At 40.0% G+C, this 20,402-nt stretch overlaps 15 non-coding genes across 15 annotated transcripts; all 15 read left to right on the plus strand.

Annotated features, from left to right (window-relative positions):
* Positions 1-96: 96 nt before the first annotated feature.
* On the plus strand, positions 97-168 carry trnat-cgu (transfer RNA threonine (anticodon CGU)). The gene has a single exon. It is a non-coding gene; the product is annotated as a tRNA-Thr (tRNA).
* Positions 169-1,861: 1,693 nt separating this feature from the next.
* On the plus strand, positions 1,862-1,933 carry trnat-cgu (transfer RNA threonine (anticodon CGU)). Its single transcript has one exon. It is a non-coding gene; the product is annotated as a tRNA-Thr (tRNA).
* A 1,684-nt stretch (positions 1,934-3,617) lies between these two features.
* Positions 3,618-3,689, plus strand: trnat-cgu (transfer RNA threonine (anticodon CGU)). Its single transcript has one exon. It is a non-coding gene; the product is annotated as a tRNA-Thr (tRNA).
* Positions 3,690-5,373: 1,684 nt separating this feature from the next.
* On the plus strand, positions 5,374-5,445 carry trnat-cgu (transfer RNA threonine (anticodon CGU)). The gene has a single exon. It is a non-coding gene; the product is annotated as a tRNA-Thr (tRNA).
* A 1,684-nt stretch (positions 5,446-7,129) lies between these two features.
* trnat-cgu (transfer RNA threonine (anticodon CGU)) lies at positions 7,130-7,201 on the plus strand. The gene has a single exon. It is a non-coding gene; the product is annotated as a tRNA-Thr (tRNA).
* A 1,684-nt stretch (positions 7,202-8,885) lies between these two features.
* On the plus strand, positions 8,886-8,957 carry trnat-cgu (transfer RNA threonine (anticodon CGU)). The gene has a single exon. It is a non-coding gene; the product is annotated as a tRNA-Thr (tRNA).
* A 1,684-nt stretch (positions 8,958-10,641) lies between these two features.
* trnat-cgu (transfer RNA threonine (anticodon CGU)) lies at positions 10,642-10,713 on the plus strand. Its single transcript has one exon. It is a non-coding gene; the product is annotated as a tRNA-Thr (tRNA).
* A 1,684-nt stretch (positions 10,714-12,397) lies between these two features.
* On the plus strand, positions 12,398-12,469 carry trnat-cgu (transfer RNA threonine (anticodon CGU)). The gene has a single exon. It is a non-coding gene; the product is annotated as a tRNA-Thr (tRNA).
* Positions 12,470-14,153: 1,684 nt separating this feature from the next.
* trnaa-cgc (transfer RNA alanine (anticodon CGC)) lies at positions 14,154-14,225 on the plus strand. Its single transcript has one exon. It is a non-coding gene; the product is annotated as a tRNA-Ala (tRNA).
* A 1,147-nt stretch (positions 14,226-15,372) lies between these two features.
* trnaa-ugc (transfer RNA alanine (anticodon UGC)) lies at positions 15,373-15,444 on the plus strand. The gene has a single exon. It is a non-coding gene; the product is annotated as a tRNA-Ala (tRNA).
* A 465-nt stretch (positions 15,445-15,909) lies between these two features.
* trnaa-cgc (transfer RNA alanine (anticodon CGC)) lies at positions 15,910-15,981 on the plus strand. The gene has a single exon. It is a non-coding gene; the product is annotated as a tRNA-Ala (tRNA).
* A 1,147-nt stretch (positions 15,982-17,128) lies between these two features.
* trnaa-ugc (transfer RNA alanine (anticodon UGC)) lies at positions 17,129-17,200 on the plus strand. The gene has a single exon. It is a non-coding gene; the product is annotated as a tRNA-Ala (tRNA).
* Positions 17,201-17,665: 465 nt separating this feature from the next.
* trnaa-cgc (transfer RNA alanine (anticodon CGC)) lies at positions 17,666-17,737 on the plus strand. The gene has a single exon. It is a non-coding gene; the product is annotated as a tRNA-Ala (tRNA).
* Positions 17,738-18,884: 1,147 nt separating this feature from the next.
* Positions 18,885-18,956, plus strand: trnaa-ugc (transfer RNA alanine (anticodon UGC)). Its single transcript has one exon. It is a non-coding gene; the product is annotated as a tRNA-Ala (tRNA).
* Positions 18,957-19,421: 465 nt separating this feature from the next.
* trnaa-cgc (transfer RNA alanine (anticodon CGC)) lies at positions 19,422-19,493 on the plus strand. Its single transcript has one exon. It is a non-coding gene; the product is annotated as a tRNA-Ala (tRNA).
* The last annotated feature ends 909 nt before the right edge of the window (positions 19,494-20,402 follow it).

Genomic DNA, 20,402 nt, shown 5'->3' on the forward strand with positions numbered 1-20,402 from the left:
AATCCCAAGATTCTCCACTGAATTTATTTGTTTGCCAAATTCACAGTTACACAACTACTACTTTCCAGAATGTTGATATACATCCTTGAAAATGTAGGCATGGTGGCCAAGTGGTAAGGCGTCGGTCTCGTAAACCGGAGATCATGGGTTCAAATCCCATCCGTGCCTTCATTGAAGACATCTGATGCCATTGAAATGTACTCTCATTGGAGCACTGTAGAAAAAGCAAGTTTTTCAATGTGTTGTCACAACTACTAGAGAAAGGGGATGTGTCTCTACGTTAGAGCCAATACTTAACATGTATGCGGTCCAAAGTTAATGCCCGACTTCTCTGCTGAGTCTATTTAGTTGTTAAATTAGCTTTTGCACAACTCCCACTTTCCAGAATGTTGACATTCTAAGAAGGAAATAGATGTGCTAAGTCATCTATTTTTGTAAACTGAAGCACATGGGTTCAATCCTTGTTCGACGTTTACGGAAGATAGCTGTTATTATGGAAATGTACTTTCATTAGAACAGTGTAAAGAAAGAGTTAATTGTATTGATATGGCCACTGCGACCTGTATGCTCTAGTCGGCTGGCCCTCGTTACATATTCGTCACGCCAGACCCACTGGCTCCAGGTCATCTATAAGTCTATGCTAGGTCAAGCTCCGCCTTATCTCAGCTTACTGGTCACGATAACAACACCCACCCGTAGCACGCGCTCCAGCAGGTATATCTCACTAGTCATCCCCAAAACCAACACCTCCTTTGGCCGCCTTTCCTTCCAGTTCTCTGCTGCCAATGACTGGAACGAATTGCAAAAATCGCTGAAGCTGGATGGAGACTTATATTTCCCTCACTAACTTTAAACATCAGCTATCTGAGCAGCTAACCGATCACTGCAGCTGTACATAGCCCATCTGTAAATAGCCCACCCAATCTACCTACCTCATCCCCATTTGGTTTTTATGTACTTTCTGCTCTTTTGCACACCAGTATTTCTACTTGCACATCATCATCTGCTCATCTATCACACCAGTGTTAATTTGCTAAATTGTAATTCATTCGCTACTATGGCCTATTTATTGCCTTATCTCCTCACGACATTTGCAAACACTATGTATAGACATTCTTTTTTTTCTACTATTATGTATTTGACTGTACGTTTGTTTATTCTAAATGTGTAACTCTGTGTTGTTGTTTGTGTTGCACTGCTTTGCTTTATCTTAGCCAGGTAGTAGTTGTAAATGAGAACTTGTTCTCCACAAGCTTTCCGGGTAAATAAAGGTGAAATAATACAAAAAAAGAAACATTTTAATATTTCCCAGAAAGGGGATGTAGCTCAGTGGTAGAGCGCATGCTTTGCATGCTTTGCATGTATGAGGTCCTGGGTTCAATCCCCAGCTTCTCCAATTTACATTTTTGCATTGACCCAAAACCTACTTTCCAGAATGTTGAAATTCTTAGCAGGAAACAGAGATGTGCTAAATCATTTGGTCTTGTAATCTGAAGAACATGCTTTCAATCCCTGTTCGCACATTTATAGAACAGAAGTGGCATGGTTGCCAACTTTTATGACATAATTTTCAAAAACTGAAGTTCATGTGTTCGATCCCTGTCCGTAACTGTTTTAAGAATTGCTGTTATCATTTCATTGTAGTTTCAATGGAGTGGTGTATATAAAAAGTATATTGAATTAATATTCCATTTTCTCAGTAAATGAAATGGGATGGAACCTCAGAGGGGGAGTGCATGCTGTATATGTTTGAGGTCCTCTGTTCAATCCCAAGATTCTCCACTGAATTTATTTGTTTGCCAAATTCACAGTTACACAACTACTACTTTCCAGAATGTTGATATACATCCTTGAAAATGTAGGCATGGTGGCCAAGTGGTAAGGCGTCGGTCTCGTAAACCGGAGATCACGGGTTCAAATCCCATCCGTGCCTTCATGAAAGACATCTGATACCATTGAAATGTACTCTCATTGGAGCACTGTAGAAAAAACAAGTTTTTCAATGTGTTATCACAACTACTAGAGAAAGGGGATGTGTCTCTACGTTAGAGCCAATACTTAACATGTATGCGGTCCAAAGTTAATGCCCGACTTCTCTGCTGAGTCTATTTAGTTGTTAAATTAGCTTTTGCACAACTCCCACTTTCCAGAATGTTGACATTCTAAGAAGGAAATAGATGTGCTAAGTCATCTATTTTTGTAAACTGAAGCACATGGGTTCAATCCTTGTTCGACGTTTACGGAAGATAGCTGTTATTATGGAAATGTACTTTCATTAGAACAGTGTAAAGAAAGAGTTAATTGTATTGATATGGCCACTGCGACCTGTATGCTCTAGTCGGCTGGCCCTCGTTACATATTCGTCACGCCAGACCCACTGGCTCCAGGTCATCTATAGGTCTATGCTAGGTCAAGCTCCGCCTTATCTCAGCTTACTGGTCACGATAACAACACCCACCCGTAGCACGCGCTCCAGCAGGTATATCTCACTGGTCATCCCCAAAACCAACACCTCCTTTGGCCGCCTTTCCTTCCAGTTCTCTGCTGCCAATGACTGGAACGAATTGCAAAAATCGCTGAAGCTGGATGGAGACTTATATTTCCCTCACTAACTTTAAACATCAGCTATCTGAGCAGCTAACCGATCACTGCAGCTGTACATAGCCCATCTGTAAATAGCCCACCCAATCTACCTACCTCATCCCCATTTGGTTTTTATTTACTTTCTGCTCTTTTGCACACCAGTATTTCTACTTGCACATCATCATCTGCTCATCTATCACACCAGTGTTAATTTGCTAAATTGTAATTAATTCGCTACTATGGCATATTTATTGTCTTACCTCCTCACGACATTTGCAAACACTATGTATAGACATTCTTTTTTTTCTACTATTATGTATTTGACTGTACGTTTGTTTATTCTAAATGTGTAACTCTGTGTTGTTGTTTGTGTTGCACTGCTTTGCTTTATCTTAGCCAGGTAGTAGTTGTAAATGAGAACTTGTTCTCCACAAGCTTTCCGGGTAAATAAAGGTGAAATAATACAAAAAAAGAAACATTTTAATATTTCCCAGAAAGGGGATATAGCTCAGTGGTAGAGCGCATGCTTTGCATGTATGAGGTCCTGGGTTCAATCCCCAGCTTCTCCAATTTACATTTTTGCATTGACCCAAAACCTACTTTCTAGAATGTTGAAATTCTTAGCAGGAAACAGAGATGTGCTAAATCATTTGGTCTTGTAATCTGAAGAACATGCTTTCAATCCCTGTTCGCACATTTATAGAACAGAAGTGGCATGGTTGCCAACTTTTATGACATAATTTTCAAAAACTGAAGTTCATGTGTTCGATCCCTGTCCGTAACTGTTTTAAGAATTGCTGTTATCATTTCATTGTAGTTTCAATGGAGTGGTGTATATAAAAAGTATATTGAATTAATATTCCATTTTCTCAGTAAATGAAATGGGATGGAAGCTCAGAGGGGGAGTGCATGCTGTATATGTTTGAGGTCCTCTGTTCAATCCCAAGATTCTCCACTGAATTTATTTGTTTGCCAAATTCACAGTTACACAACTACTACTTTCCAGAATGTTGATATACATCCTTGAAAATGTAGGCATGGTGGCCAAGTGGTAAGGCGTCGGTCTCGTAAACCGGAGATCATGGGTTCAAATCCCATCCGTGCCTTCATTAAAGACATCTGATGCCATTGAAATGTACTCTCATTGGAGCACTGTAGAAAAAGCAAGTTTTTCAATGTGTTATCACAACTACTAGAGAAAGGGGATATGTCTCTACGTTAGAGCCAATACTTAACATGTATGCGGTCCAAAGTTAATGCCCGACTTCTCTGCTGAGTCTATTTAGTTGTTAAATTAGCTTTTGCACAACTCCCACTTTCCAGAATGTTGACATTCTAAGAAGGAAATAGATGTGCTAAGTCATCTATTTTTGTAAACTGAAGCACATGGGTTCAATCCTTGTTCGACGTTTACGGAAGATAGCTGTTATTATGGAAATGTACTTTCATTAGAACAGTGTAAAGAAACAGTTAATTGTATTGATATGGCCACTGCGACCTGTATGCTCTAGTCGGCTGGCCCTCGTTACATATTCGTCACGCCAGACCCACTGGCTCCAGGTCATCTATAAGTCTATGCTAGGTCAAGCTCCGCCTTATCTCAGCTTACTGGTCACGATAACAACACCCACCCGTAGCACGCGCTCCAGCAGGTATATCTCACTGGTCATCCCCAAAACCAACACCTCCTTTGGCCGCCTTTCCTTCCAGTTCTCTGCTGCCAATGACTGGAACGCATTGCAAAAATCGCTGAAGCTGGATGGAGACTTATATTTCCCTCACTAACTTTAAACATCAGCTATCTGAGCAGCTAACCGATCACTGCAGCTGTAGATAGCCCATCTGTAAATAGCCCACCCAATCTACCTACCTCATCCCCATTTGGTTTTTATTTACTTTCTGCTCTTTTGCACACCAGTATTTCTACTTGCACATCATCATCTGCTCATCTATCACACCAGTGTTAATTTGCTAAATTGTAATTCATTCGCTACTATGGCCTATTTATTGCCTTACCTCCTCACGACATTTGCAAACACTATGTATAGACATTCTTTTTTTTCTACTATTATGTAATTGACTGTACATTTGTTTATTCTAAATGTGTAACTCTGTGTTGTTGTTTGTGTTGCACTGCTTTGCTTTATCTTAGCCAGGTAGTAGTTGTAAATGAGAACTTGTTCTCCACAAGCTTTCCGGGTAAATAAAGGTGAAATAATACAAAAAAAGAAACATTTTAATATTTCCCAGAAAGGGGATGTAGCTCAGTGGTAGAGCGCATGCTTTGCATGTATGAGGTCCTGGGTTCAATCCCCAGCTTGTCCAATTTACATTTTTGCATTGACCCAAAACCTACTTTCCAGAATGTTGAAATTCTTAGCAGGAAACAGAGATGTGCTAAATCATTTGGTCTTGTAATCTGAAGAACATGCTTTCAATCCCTGTTCGCACATTTATAGAACAGAAGTGGCATGGTTGCCAACTTTTATGACATAATTTTCAAAAACTGAAGTTCATGTGTTCGATCCCTGTCCGTAACTGTTTTAAGAATTGCTGTTATCATTTCATTGTAGTTTCAATGGAGTGGTGTATATAAAAAGTATATTGAATTAATATTCCATTTTCTCAGTAAATGAAATGGGATGGAAGCTCAGAGGGGGAGTGCATGCTGTATATGTTTGAGGTCCTCTGTTCAATCCCAAGATTCTCCACTGAATTTATTTGTTTGCCAAATTCACAGTTACACAACTACTACTTTCCAGAATGTTGATATACATCCTTGAAAATGTAGGCATGGTGGCCAAGTGGTAAGGCGTCGGTCTCGTAAACCGGAGATCATGGGTTCAAATCCCATCCGTGCCTTCATTAAAGACATCTGATGCCATTGAAATGTACTCTCATTGGAACACTGTAGAAAAAGCAAGTTTTTCAGTTTGTTATCACAACTACTAGAGAAAGGGGATATGTCTCTACGTTAGAGCCAATACTTAACATGTATGCGGTCCAAAGTTAATGCCCGACTTCTCTGCTGAGTCTATTTAGTTGTTAAATTAGCTTATGCACAACTCCCACTTTCCAGAATGTTGACATTCTAAGAAGGAAATAGATGTGCTAAGTCATCTATTTTTGTAAACTGAAGCACATGGGTTCAATCCTTGTTCGACGTTTACGGAAGATAGCTGTTATTATGGAAATGTACTTTCATTAGAACAGTGTAAAGAAACAGTTAATTGTATTGATATGGCCACTGCGACCTGTATGCTCTAGTCGGCTGGCCCTCGTTACATATTCGTCACGCCAGACCCACTGGCTCCAGGTCATCTATAAGTCTATGCTAGGTCAAGCTCCGCCTTATCTCAGCTTACTGGTCACGATAACAACACCCACCCGTAGCACGCGCTCCAGCAGGTATATCTCACTGGTCATCCCCAAAACCAACACCTCCTTTGGCCGCCTTTCCTTCCAGTTCTCTGCTGCCAATGACTGGAACGAATTGCAAAAATCGCTGAAGCTGGATGGAGACTTATATTTCCCTCACTAACTTTAAACATCAGCTATCTGAGCAGCTAACCGATCACTGCAGCTGTAGATAGCCCATCTGTAAATAGCCCACCCAATCTACCTACCTCATCCCCATTTGGTTTTTATTTACTTTCTGCTCTTTTGCACACCAGTATTTCTACTTGCACATCATCATCTGCTCATCTATCACACCAGTGTTAATTTGCTAAATTGTAATTCATTCGCTACTATGGCCTATTTATTGCCTTACCTCCTCACGACATTTGCAAACACTATGTATAGACATTCTTTTTTTTCTACTATTATGTAATTGACTGTACATTTGTTTATTCTAAATGTGTAACTCTGTGTTGTTGTTTGTGTTGCACTGCTTTGCTTTATCTTAGCCAGGTAGTAGTTGTAAATGAGAACTTGTTCTCCACAAGCTTTCCGGGTAAATAAAGGTGAAATAATACAAAAAAAGAAACATTTTAATATTTCCCAGAAAGGGGATGTAGCTCAGTGGTAGAGCGCATGCTTTGCATGTATGAGGTCCTGGGTTCAATCCCCAGCTTGTCCAATTTACATTTTTGCATTGACCCAAAACCTACTTTCCAGAATGTTGAAATTCTTAGCAGGAAACAGAGATGTGCTAAATCATTTGGTCTTGTAATCTGAAGAACATGCTTTCAATCCCTGTTCGCACATTTATAGAACAGAAGTGGCATGGTTGCCAACTTTTATGACATAATTTTCAAAAACTGAAGTTCATGTGTTCGATCCCTGTCCGTAACTGTTTTAAGAATTGCTGTTATCATTTCATTGTAGTTTCAATGGAGTGGTGTATATAAAAAGTATATTGAATTAATATTCCATTTTCTCAGTAAATGAAATGGGATGGAAGCTCAGAGGGGGAGTGCATGCTGTATATGTTTGAGGTCCTCTGTTCAATCCCAAGATTCTCCACTGAATTTATTTGTTTGCCAAATTCACAGTTACACAACTACTACTTTCCAGAATGTTGATATACATCCTTGAAAATGTAGGCATGGTGGCCAAGTGGTAAGGCGTCGGTCTCGTAAACCGGAGATCATGGGTTCAAATCCCATCCGTGCCTTCATTAAAGACATCTGATGCCATTGAAATGTACTCTCATTGGAGCACTGTAGAAAAAGCAAGTTTTTCAATGTGTTATCACAACTACTAGAGAAAGGGGATGTGTCTCTACGTTAGAGCCAATACTTAACATGTATGCGGTCCAAAGTTAATGCCCGACTTCTCTGCTGAGTCTATTTAGTTGTTAAATTAGCTTTTGCACAACTCCCACTTTCCAGAATGTTGACATTCTAAGAAGGAAATCGATGTGCTAAGTCATCTATTTTTGTAAACTGAAGCACATGGGTTCAATCCTTGTTCGACGTTTACGGAAGATAGCTGTTATTATGGAAATGTACTTTCATTAGAACAGTGTAAAGAAACAGTTAATTGTATTGATATGGCCACTGCGACCTGTATGCTCTAGTCGGCTGGCCCTCGTTACATATTCGTCACGCCAGACCCACTGGCTCCAGGTCATCTATAAGTCTATGCTAGGTCAAGCTCCGCCTTATCTCAGCTTACTGGTCACGATAACAACACCCACCCGTAGCACGCGCTCCAGCAGGTATATCTCACTGGTCATCCCCAAAACCAACACCTCCTTTGGCCGCCTTTCCTTCCAGTTCTCTGCTGCCAATGACTGGAACGAATTGCAAAAATCGCTGAAGCTGGATGGAGACTTATATTTCCCTCACTAACTTTAAACATCAGCTATCTGAGCAGCTAACCGATCACTGCAGCTGTAGATAGCCCATCTGTAAATAGCCCACCCAATCTACCTACCTCATCCCCATTTGGTTTTTATTTACTTTCTGCTCTTTTGCACACCAGTATTTCTACTTGCACATCATCATCTGCTCATCTATCACACCAGTGTTAATTTGCTAAATTGTAATTCATTCGCTACCATGGCATATTTATTGCCTTACCTCCTCACGACATTTGCAAACACTATGTATAGACATTCTTTTTTTTCTACTATTATGTAATTGACTGTACGTTTGTTTATTCTAAATGTGTAACTCTGTGTTGTTGTTTGTGTTGCACTGCTTTGCTTTATCTTAGCCAGGTAGTAGTTGTAAATGAGAACTTGTTCTCCACAAGCTTTCCGGGTAAATAAAGGTGAAATAATACAAAAAAAGAAACATTTTAATATTTCCCAAAAAGGGGATGTAGCTCACTGGTAGAGCGCATGCTTTGCATGTATGAGGTCCTGGGTTCAATCCCCAGCTTCTCCAATTTACATTTTTGCATTGACCCAAAACCTACTTTCCAGAATGTTGAAATTCTTAGCAGGAAACAGAGATGTGCTAAATCATTTGGTCTTGTAATCTGAAGAACATGCTTTCAATCCCTGTTCGCACATTTATAGAACAGAAGTGGCATGGTTGCCAACTGTTATGACATAATTTTCAAAAACTGATGTTCATGTGTTCGATCCCTGTCCGTAACTGTTTTAAGAATTGCTGCTATCATTTCATTGTAGTTTCAATGGAGTGGTGTATATAAAAAGTATATTGAATTAATATTCCATTTTCTCAGTAAATGAAATGGGATGGAAGCTCAGAGGGGGAGTGCATGCTGTATATGTTTGAGGTCCTCTGTTCAATCCCAAGATTCTCCACTGAATTTATTTGTTTGCCAAATTCACAGTTACACAACTACTACTTTCCAGAATGTTGATATACATCCTTGAAAAGGTAGGCATGGTGGCCAAGTGGTAAGGCGTCGGTCTCGTAAACCGAAGATCATGGGTTCAAATCCCATCCGTGCCTTCATGAAAGACATCTGATACCATTGAAATGTACTCTCATTGGAGCACTGTGGAAAAAGCAAGTTGTTCAATGTGGCATCACAACTACTAGAGAAAGGGGATGTGTCTCTACGTTAGAGCCAATACTTAACATGTATGCAGTCCAAAGTTAATCCCCGACTTCTCTGCTGAGTCTATTTAGTTGTTAAATTAGCTTTTGCACAACTCCCACTTTCCAGAATGTTGACATTCTAAGAAGGAAATAGATGTGTTAAGTCATCTTTTTTTGTAAACTGAAGCACATGGGTTCAATCCTTGTTCGATGTTTACGGAAGATAGCTGTTATTATGGAAATGTACTTTCATTAGAACAGTGTAAAGAAAGAGTTAATTGTATTGATATGGCCACTGCGACCTGTATGCTCTAGTCGGCTGGCCCTCGTTACATATTCGTCACGCCAGACCCACTGGCTCCAGGTCATCTATAAGTCTATGCTAGGTCAAGCTCCGCCTTATCTCAGCTTACTGGTCACGATAACAACACCCACCCGTAGCACGCGCTCCAGCAGGTATATCTCACTGGTCATCCCCAAAACCAACACCTCCTTTGGCCGCCTTTCCTTCCAGTTCTCTGCTGCCAATGACTGGAACGAATTGCAAAAATCGCTGAAGCTGGATGGAGACTTATATTTCCCTCACTAACTTTAAACATCAGCTATCTGAGCAGCTAACCGATCACTGCAGCTGTAGATAGCCCATCTGTAAATAGCCCACCCAATCTACCTACCTCATCCCCATTTGGTTTTTATTTACTTTCTGCTCTTTTGCACACCAGTATTTCTACTTGCACATCATCATCTGCTCATCTATCACACCAGTGTTAATTTGCTAAATTGTAATTCATTCGCTACTATGGCCTATTTATTGCCTTACCTCCTCACGACATTTGCAAACACTATGTATAGACATTCTTTTTTTTCTACTATTATGTAATTGACTGTACGTTTGTTTATTCTAAATGTGTAACTCTGTGTTGTTGTTTGTGTTGCACTGCTTTGCTTTATCTTAGCCAGGTAGTAGTTGTAAATGAGAACTTGTTCTCCACAAGCTTTCCGGGTAAATAAAGGTGAAATAATACAAAAAAAGAAACATTTTAATATTTCCCAAAAAGGGGATGTAGCTCACTGGTAGAGCGCATGCTTTGCATGTATGAGGTCCTGGGTTCAATCCCCAGCTTCTCCAATTTACATTTTTGCATTGACCCAAAACCTACTTTCCAGAATGTTGAAATTCTTAGCAGGAAACAGAGATGTGCTAAATCATTTGGTCTTGTAATCTGAAGAACATGCTTTCAATCCCTGTTCGCACATTTATAGAACAGAAGTGGCATGGTTGCCAACTGTTATGACATAATTTTCAAAAACTGATGTTCATGTGTTCGATCCCTGTCCGTAACTGTTTTAAGAATTGCTGCTATCATTTCATTGTAGTTTCAATGGAGTGGTGTATATAAAAAGTATATTGAATTAATATTCCATTTTCTCAGTAAATGAAATGGGATGGAAGCTCAGAGGGGGAGTGCATGCTGTATATGTTTGAGGTCCTCTGTTCAATCCCAAGATTCTCCACTGAATTTATTTGTTTGCCAAATTCACAGTTACACAACTACTACTTTCCAGAATGTTGATATACATCCTTGAAAAGGTAGGCATGGTGGCCAAGTGGTAAGGCGTCGGTCTCGTAAACCGAAGATCATGGGTTCAAATCCCATCCGTGCCTTCATGAAAGACATCTGATACCATTGAAATGTACTCTCATTGGAGCACTGTGGAAAAAGCAAGTTGTTCAATGTGGCATCACAACTACTAGAGAAAGGGGATGTGTCTCTACGTTAGAGCCAATACTTAACATGTATGCAGTCCAAAGTTAATCCCCGACTTCTCTGCTGAGTCTATTTAGTTGTTAAATTAGCTTTTGCACAACTCCCACTTTCCAGAATGTTGACATTCTAAGAAGGAAATAGATGTGTTAAGTCATCTTTTTTTGTAAACTGAAGCACATGGGTTCAATCCTTGTTCGATGTTTACGGAAGATAGCTGTTATTATGGAAATGTACTTTCATTAGAACAGTGTAAAGAAAGAGTTAATTGTATTGATATGGCCACTGCGACCTGTATGCTCTAGTCGGCTGGCCCTCGTTACATATTCGTCACGCCAGACCCACTGGCTCCAGGTCATCTATAAGTCTATGCTAGGTCAAGCTCCGCCTTATCTCAGCTTACTGGTCACGATAACAACACCCACCCGTAGCACGCGCTCCAGCAGGTATATCTCACTGGTCATCCCCAAAACCAACACCTCCTTTGGCCGCCTTTCCTTCCAGTTCTCTGCTGCCAATGACTGGAACGAATTGCAAAAATCGCTGAAGCTGGATGGAGACTTATATTTCCCTCACTAACTTTAAACATCAGCTATCTGAGCAGCTAACCGATCACTGCAGCTGTAGATAGCCCATCTGTAAATAGCCCACCCAATCTACCTACCTCATCCCCATTTGGTTTTTATTTACTTTCTGCTCTTTTGCACACCAGTATTTCTACTTGCACATCATCATCTGCTCATCTATCACACCAGTGTTAATTTGCTAAATTGTAATTCATTCGCTACTATGGCCTATTTATTGCCTTACCTCCTCACGACATTTGCAAACACTATGTATAGACATTCTTTTTTTTCTACTATTATGTAATTGACTGTACATTTGTTTATTCTAAATGTGTAACTCTGTGTTGTTGTTTGTGTTGCACTGCTTTGCTTTATCTTAGCCAGGTAGTAGTTGTAAATGAGAACTTGTTCTCCACAAGCTTTCCGGGTAAATAAAGGTGAAATAATACAAAAAAAGAAACATTTTAATATTTCCCAGAAAGGGGATGTAGCTCAGTGGTAGAGCGCATGCGTTGCATGTATGAGGTCCTGGGTTCAATCCCCAGCTTCTCCAATTTACATTTTTGCATTGACCCAAAACCTACTTTCCAGAATGTTGAAATTCTTAGCAGGAAACAGAGATGTGCTAAATCATTTGGTCTTGTAATCTGAAGAACATGCTTTCAATCCCTGTTCGCACATTTATAGAACAGAAGTGGCATGGTTGCCAACTTTTATGACATAATTTTCAAAAACTGATGTTCATGTGTTCGATCCCTGTCCGTAACTGTTTTAAGAATTGCTGCTATCATTTCATTGTAGTTTCAATGGAGTGGTGTATATAAAAAGTATATTGAATTAATATTCAATTTTCTCAGTAAATGAAATGGGATGGAAGCTCAGAGGGGGAGTGCATGCTGTATATGTTTGAGGTCCTCTGTTCAATCCCAAGATTCTCCACTGAATTTATTTGTTTGCCAAATTCACAGTTACACAACTACTACTTTCCAGAATGTTGATATACATCCTTGAAAAGGTAGGCATGGTGGCCAAGTGGTAAGGCGTCGGTCTCGTAAACCGAAGATCATGGGTTCAAATCCCATCCGTGCCTTCATGAAAGACATCTGATACCATTGAAATGTACTCTCATTGGAGCACTGTAGAAAAAGCAAGTTGTTCAATGTGGCATCACAACTACTAGAGAAAGGGGATGTGTCTCTACGTTAGAGCCAATACTTAACATGTATGCGGTCCAAAATTAATGCCCGACTTCTCTGCTGAGTCTATTTAGTTGTTAAATTAGCTTTTGCACAACTCCCACTTTCCAGAATGTTGACATTCTAAGAAGGAAATAGATGTGCTAAGTCATCTATTTTTGTAAACTGAAGCACATGGGTTCAATCCTTGTTCGATGTTTACGGAAGATAGCTGTTATTATGGAAATGTACTTTCATTAGAACAGTGTAAAGAAACAGTTAATTGTATTGATATGGCCACTGCGACCTGTATGCTCTAGTCGGCTGGCCCTCGTTACATATTCGTCACGCCAGACCCACTGGCTCCAGGTCATCTATAAGTCTATGCTAGGTCAAGCTCCGCCTTATCTCAGCTTACTGGTCACGATAACAACACCCACCCGTAGCACGCGCTCCAGCAGGTATATCTCACTGGTCATCCCCAAAACCAACACCTCCTTTGGCCGCCTTTCCTTCCAGTTCTCTGCTGCCAATGACTGGAACGAATTGCAAAAATCGCTGAAGCTGGATGGAGACTTATATTTCCCTCACTAACTTTAAACATCAGCTATCTGAGCAGCTAACCGATCACTGCAGCTGTAGATAGCCCATCTGTAAATAGCCCACCCAATCTACCTACCTCATCCCCATTTGGTTTTTATTTACTTTCTGCTCTTTTGCACACCAGTATTTCTACTTGCACATCATCATCTGCTCATCTATCACACCAGTGTTAATTTGCTAAATTGTAATTCATTCGCTACTATGGCATATTTATTGCCTTACCTCCTCACGACATTTGCAAACACTATGTATAGACATTCTTTTTTTTCTACTATTATGTAATTGACTGTACGTTTGTTTATTCTAAATGTGTAACTCTGTGTTGTTGTTTGTGTTGCACTGCTTTGCTTTATCTTAGCCAGGTAGTAGTTGTAAATGAGAACTTGTTCTCCACAAGCTTTCCGGGTAAATAAAGGTGAAATAATACAAAAAAAGAAACATTTTCATATTTCCCAAAAAGGGGATTTAGCTCAGTGGTAGAGCGCATGCTTTGCATGTATGAGGTCCTGGGTTCAATCCCCAGCTTCTCCAATTTACATTTTTGCATTGACCTAAAACCTACTTTCCAGAATGTTGAAATTCTTAGCAGGAAACAGAGATGTGCTAAATCATTTGGTCTTGTAATCTGAAGAACATGCTTTCAATCCCTGTTCGCACATTTATAGAACAGAAGTGGCATGGTTGCCAACTTTTATGACATAATTTTCAAAAACTGAAGTTCATGTGTTCGATCCCTGTCCGTAACTGTTTTAAGAATTGCTGCTATCATTTCATTGTAGTTTCAATGGAGTGGTGTATATAAAAAGTATATTGAATTAATATTCCATTTTCTCAGTAAATGAAATGGGATGGAAGCTCAGAGGGGGAGTGCATGCTGTATATGTTTGAGGTCCTCTGTTCAATCCCAAGATTCTCCACTGAATTTATTTGTTTGCCAAATTCACAGTTACACAACTACTACTTTCCAGAATGTTGATATACATCCTTGAAAAGGTAGGCATGGTGGCCAAGTGGTAAGGCGTCGGTCTCGCAACCCGAAAATCATGGGTTCAAATCCCATCCGTGCCTTCATTAAAGACATCTGATACCATTGAAATGTACTCTCATTTGAGCACTGTAGAAAAAGCTAGTTTTTCAATGTGTAATCACAACTACTAGAGAAAGGGGATGTGTCTCTACGTTAGAGCCAATACTTAACATGTATGCGGTCCAAAGTTAATGCCCGACTTCTCTGCTGAGTTTATTTAGTTGTTAAATTAGCTTTTGCACAACTCCCACTTTCCAGAATGTTGACATTCTAAGAAGGAAATAGATGTGCTAAGTCATCTATTTTTGTAAACTGAAGCACATGGGTTCAATCCTTGTTCGACGTTTACGGAAGATAGCTGTTATTATGGAAATGTACTTTCATTAGAACAGTGTAAAGAAACAGTTAATTGTATTGATATGGCCACTGCGACCTGTATGCTCTAGTCGGCTGGCCCTCGTTACATATTCGTCACGCCAGACCCACTGGCTCCAGGTCATCTATAAGTCTATGCTAGGTCAAGCTCCGCCTTATCTCAGCTTACTGGTCACGATAACAACACCCACCCGTAGCACGCGCTCCAGCAGGTATATCTCACTGGTCATCCCCAAAACCAACACCTCCTTTGGCCGCCTTTCCTTCCAGTTCTCTGCTGCCAATGACTGGAACGAATTGCAAAAATCGCTGAAGCTGGATGGAGACTTATATTTCCCTCACTAACTTTAAACATCAGCTATCTGAGCAGCTAACCGATCACTGCAGCTGTAGATAGCCCATCTGTAAATAGCCCACCCAATCTACCTACCTCATCCCCATTTGGTTTTTATTTACTTTCTGCTCTTTTGCACACCAGTATTTCTACTTGCACATCATCATCTGCTCATCTATCACACCAGTGTTAATTTGCTAAATTGTAATTCATTCGCTACTATGGCCTATTTATTGCCTTACCTCCTCACGACATTTGCAAACACTATGTATAGACATTCTTTTTTTTCTACTATTATGTAATTGACTGTACATTTGTTTATTCTAAATGTGTAACTCTGTGTTGTTGTTTGTGTTGCACTGCTTTGCTTTATCTTAGCCAGGTAGTAGTTGTAAATGAGAACTTGTTCTCCACAAGCTTTCCGGGTAAATAAAGGTGAAATAATACAAAAAAAGAAACATTTTAATATTTCCCAAAAAGGGGATGTAGCTCAGTGGTAGAGCGCATGCTTTGCATGTATGAGGTCCTGGGTTCAATCCCCAGCTTCTCCAATTTACATTTTTGCATTGACCCAAAACCTACTTTCCAGAATGTTGAAATTCTTAGCAGGAAACAGAGATGTGCTAAATCATTTGGTCTTGTAATCTGAAGAACATGCTTTCAATCCCTGTTCGCACATTTATAGAACAGAAGTGGCATGGTTGCCAACTTTTATGACATAATTTTCAAAAACTGATGTTCATGTGTTCGATCCCTGTCCGTAACTGTTTTAAGAATTGCTGCTATCATTTCATTGTAGTTTCAATGGAGTGGTGTATATAAAAAGTATATTGAATTAATATTCCATTTTCTCAGTAAATGAAATGGGATGGAAGCTCAGAGGGGGAGTGCATGCTGTATATGTTTGAGGTCCTCTGTTCAATCCCAAGATTCTCCACTGAATTTATTTGTTTGCCAAATTCACAGTTACACAACTACTACTTTCCAGAATGTTGATATACATCCTTGAAAAGGTAGGCATGGTGGCCAAGTGGTAAGGCGTCGGTCTCGCAACCCGAAAATCATGGGTTCAAATCCCATCCGTGCCTTCATTAAAGACATCTGATACCATTGAAATGTACTCTCATTTGAGCACTGTAGAAAAAGCTAGTTTTTCAATGTGTAATCACAACTACTAGAGAAAGGGGATGTGTCTCTACGTTAGAGCCAATACTTAACATGTATGCGGTCCAAAGTTAATGCCCGACTTCTCTGCTGAGTTTATTTAGTTGTTAAATTAGCTTTTGCACAACTCCCACTTTCCAGAATGTTGACATTCTAAGAAGGAAATAGATGTGCTAAGTCATCTATTTTTGTAAACTGAAGCACATGGGTTCAATCCTTGTTCGACGTTTACGGAAGATAGCTGTTATTATGGAAATGTACTTTCATTAGAACAGTGTAAAGAAACAGTTAATTGTATTGATATGGCCACTGCGACCTGTATGCTCTAGTCGGCTGGCCCTCGTTACATATTCGTCACGCCAGACCCACTGGCTCCAGGTCATCTATAAGTCTATGCTAGGTCAAGCTCCGCCTTATCTCAGCTTACTGGTCACGATAACAACACCCACCCGTAGCACGCGCTCCAGCAGGTATATCTCACTGGTCATCCCCAAAACCAACACCTCCTTTGGCCGCCTTTCCTTCCAGTTCTCTGCTGCCAATGACTGGAACGAATTGCAAAAATCGCTGAAGCTGGATGGAGACTTATATTTCCCTCACTAACTTTAAACATCAGCTATCTGAGCAGCTAACCGATCACTGCAGCTGTAGATAGCCCATCTGTAAATAGCCCACCCAATCTACCTACCTCATCCCCATTTGGTTTTTATTTACTTTCTGCTCTTTTGCACACCAGTATTTCTACTTGCACATCATCATCTGCTCATCTATCACACCAGTGTTAATTTGCTAAATTGTAATTCATTCGCTACTATGGCCTATTTATTGCCTTACCTCCTCACGACATTTGCAAACACTATGTATAGACATTCTTTTTTTTCTACTATTATGTAATTGACTGTACATTTGTTTATTCTAAATGTGTAACTCTGTGTTGTTGTTTGTGTTGCACTGCTTTGCTTTATCTTAGCCAGGTAGTAGTTGTAAATGAGAACTTGTTCTCCACAAGCTTTCCGGGTAAATAAAGGTGAAATAATACAAAAAAAGAAACATTTTAATATTTCCCAAAAAGGGGATGTAGCTCAGTGGTAGAGCGCATGCTTTGCATGTATGAGGTCCTGGGTTCAATCCCCAGCTTCTCCAATTTACATTTTTGCATTGACCCAAAACCTACTTTCCAGAATGTTGAAATTCTTAGCAGGAAACAGAGATGTGCTAAATCATTTGGTCTTGTAATCTGAAGAACATGCTTTCAATCCCTGTTCGCACATTTATAGAACAGAAGTGGCATGGTTGCCAACTTTTATGACATAATTTTCAAAAACTGATGTTCATGTGTTCGATCCCTGTCCGTAACTGTTTTAAGAATTGCTGCTATCATTTCATTGTAGTTTCAATGGAGTGGTGTATATAAAAAGTATATTGAATTAATATTCCATTTTCTCAGTAAATGAAATGGGATGGAAGCTCAGAGGGGGAGTGCATGCTGTATATGTTTGAGGTCCTCTGTTCAATCCCAAGATTCTCCACTGAATTTATTTGTTTGCCAAATTCACAGTTACACAACTACTACTTTCCAGAATGTTGATATACATCCTTGAAAAGGTAGGCATGGTGGCCAAGTGGTAAGGCGTCGGTCTCGCAACCCGAAAATCATGGGTTCAAATCCCATCCGTGCCTTCATTAAAGACATCTGATACCATTGAAATGTACTCTCATTTGAGCACTGTAGAAAAAGCTAGTTTTTCAATGTGTAATCACAACTACTAGAGAAAGGGGATGTGTCTCTACGTTAGAGCCAATACTTAACATGTATGCGGTCCAAAGTTAATGCCCGACTTCTCTGCTGAGTTTATTTAGTTGTTAAATTAGCTTTTGCACAACTCCCACTTTCCAGAATGTTGACATTCTAAGAAGGAAATAGATGTGCTAAGTCATCTATTTTTGTAAACTGAAGCACATGGGTTCAATCCTTGTTCGACGTTTACGGAAGATAGCTGTTATTATGGAAATGTACTTTCATTAGAACAGTGTAAAGAAACAGTTAATTGTATTGATATGGCCACTGCGACCTGTATGCTCTAGTCGGCTGGCCCTCGTTACATATTCGTCACGCCAGACCCACTGGCTCCAGGTCATCTATAAGTCTATGCTAGGTCAAGCTCCGCCTTATCTCAGCTTACTGGTCACGATAACAACACCCACCCGTAGCACGCGCTCCAGCAGGTATATCTCACTGGTCATCCCCAAAACCAACACCTCCTTTGGCCGCCTTTCCTTCCAGTTCTCTGCTGCCAATGACTGGAACGAATTGCAAAAATCGCTGAAGCTGGATGGAGACTTATATTTCCCTCACTAACTTTAAACATCAGCTATCTGAGCAGCTAACCGATCACTGCAGCTGTAGATAGCCCATCTGTAAATAGCCCACCCAATCTACCTACCACATCCCCATTTGGTTTTTATTTACTTTCTGCTCTTTTGCACACCAGTATTTCTACTTGCACATCATCATCTGCTCATCTATCACACCAGTGTTAATTTGCTAAATTGTAATTCATTCGCTACTATGGCCTATTTATTGCCTTACCTCCTCACGACATTTGCAAACACTATGTATAGACATTCTTTTTTTTCTACTATTATGTAATTGACTGTACATTTGTTTATTCTAAATGTGTAACTCTGTGTTGTTGTTTGTGTTGCACTGCTTTGCTTTATCTTAGCCAGGTAGTAGTTGTAAATGAGAACTTGTTCTCCACAAGCTTTCCGGGTAAATAAAGGTGAAATAATACAAAAAAAGAAACATTTTAATATTTCCCAAAAAGGGGATGTAGCTCAGTGGTAGAGCGCATGCTTTGCATGTATGAGGTCCTGGGTTCAATCCCCAGCTTCTCCAATTTACATTTTTGCATTGACCCAAAACCTACTTTCCAGAATGTTGAAATTCTTAGCAGGAAACAGAGATGTGCTAAATCATTTGGTCTTGTAATCTGAAGAACATGCTTTCAATCCCTGTTCGCACATTTATAGAACAGAAGTGGCATGGTTGCCAACTTTTATGACATAATTTTCAAAAACTGATGTTCATGTGTTCGATCCCTGTCCGTAACTGTTTTAAGAATTGCTGCTATCATTTCATTGTAGTTTCAATGGAGTGGTGTATATAAAAAGTATATTGAATTAATATTCCATTTTCTCAGTAAATGAAATGGGATGGAAGCTCAGAGGGGGAGTGCATGCTGTATATGTTTGAGGTCCTCTGTTCAATCCCAAGATTCTCCACTGAATTTATTTGTTTGCCAAATTCACAGTTACACAACTACTACTTTCCAGAATGTTGATATACATCCTTGAAAAGGTAGGCATGGTGGCCAAGTGGTAAGGCGTCGGTCTCGCAACCCGAAGATCATGGGTTCAAATCCCATCCGTGCCTTCATTAAAGACATCTGATACCATTGAAATGTACTCTCATTTGAGCACTGTAGAAAAAGCAAGTTTTTCAATGTGTAATCACAACTACTAGAGAAAGGGGATGTGTCTCTACGTTAGAGCCAATACTTAACATGTATGCGGTCCAAAGTTAATGCCCGACTTCTCTGCTGAGTTTATTTAGTTGTTAAATTAGCTTTTGCACAACTCCCACTTTCCAGAATGTTGACATTCTAAGAAGGAAATAGATGTGCTAAGTCATCTATTTTTGTAAACTGAAGCACATGGGTTCAATCCTTGTTCGACGTTTACGGAAGATAGCTGTTATTATGGAAATGTACTTTCATTAGAACAGTGTAAAGAAACAGTTAATTGTATTGATATGGCCACTGCGACCTGTATGCTCTAGTCGGCTGGCCCTCGTTACATATTCGTCACGCCAGACCCACTGGCTCCAGGTCATCTATAAGTCTATGCTAGGTCAAGCTCCGCCTTATCTCAGCTTACTGGTCACGATAACAACACCCACCCGTAGCACGCGCTCCAGCAGGTATATCTCACTGGTCATCCCCAAAACCAACACCTCCTTTGGCCGCCTTTCCTTCCAGTTCTCTGCTGCCAATGACTGGAACGAATTGCAAAAATCGCTGAAGCTGGATGGAGACTTATATTTCCCTCACTAACTTTAAACATCAGCTATCTGAGCAGCTAACCGATCACTGCAGCTGTAGATAGCCCATCTGTAAATAGCCCACCCAATCTACCTACCACATCCCCATTTGGTTTTTATTTACTTTCTGCTCTTTTGCACACCAGTATTTCTACTTGCACATCATCATCTGCTCATCTATCACACCAGTGTTAATTTGCTAAATTGTAATTCATTCGCTACTATGGCCTATTTATTGCCTTA

The sequence above is a fragment of the Salvelinus fontinalis genome, chromosome 25 (assembly GCF_029448725.1).
Source record: "Salvelinus fontinalis isolate EN_2023a chromosome 25, ASM2944872v1, whole genome shotgun sequence".
In the NCBI taxonomy this organism is placed as follows: domain Eukaryota; kingdom Metazoa; phylum Chordata; class Actinopteri; order Salmoniformes; family Salmonidae; genus Salvelinus; species Salvelinus fontinalis.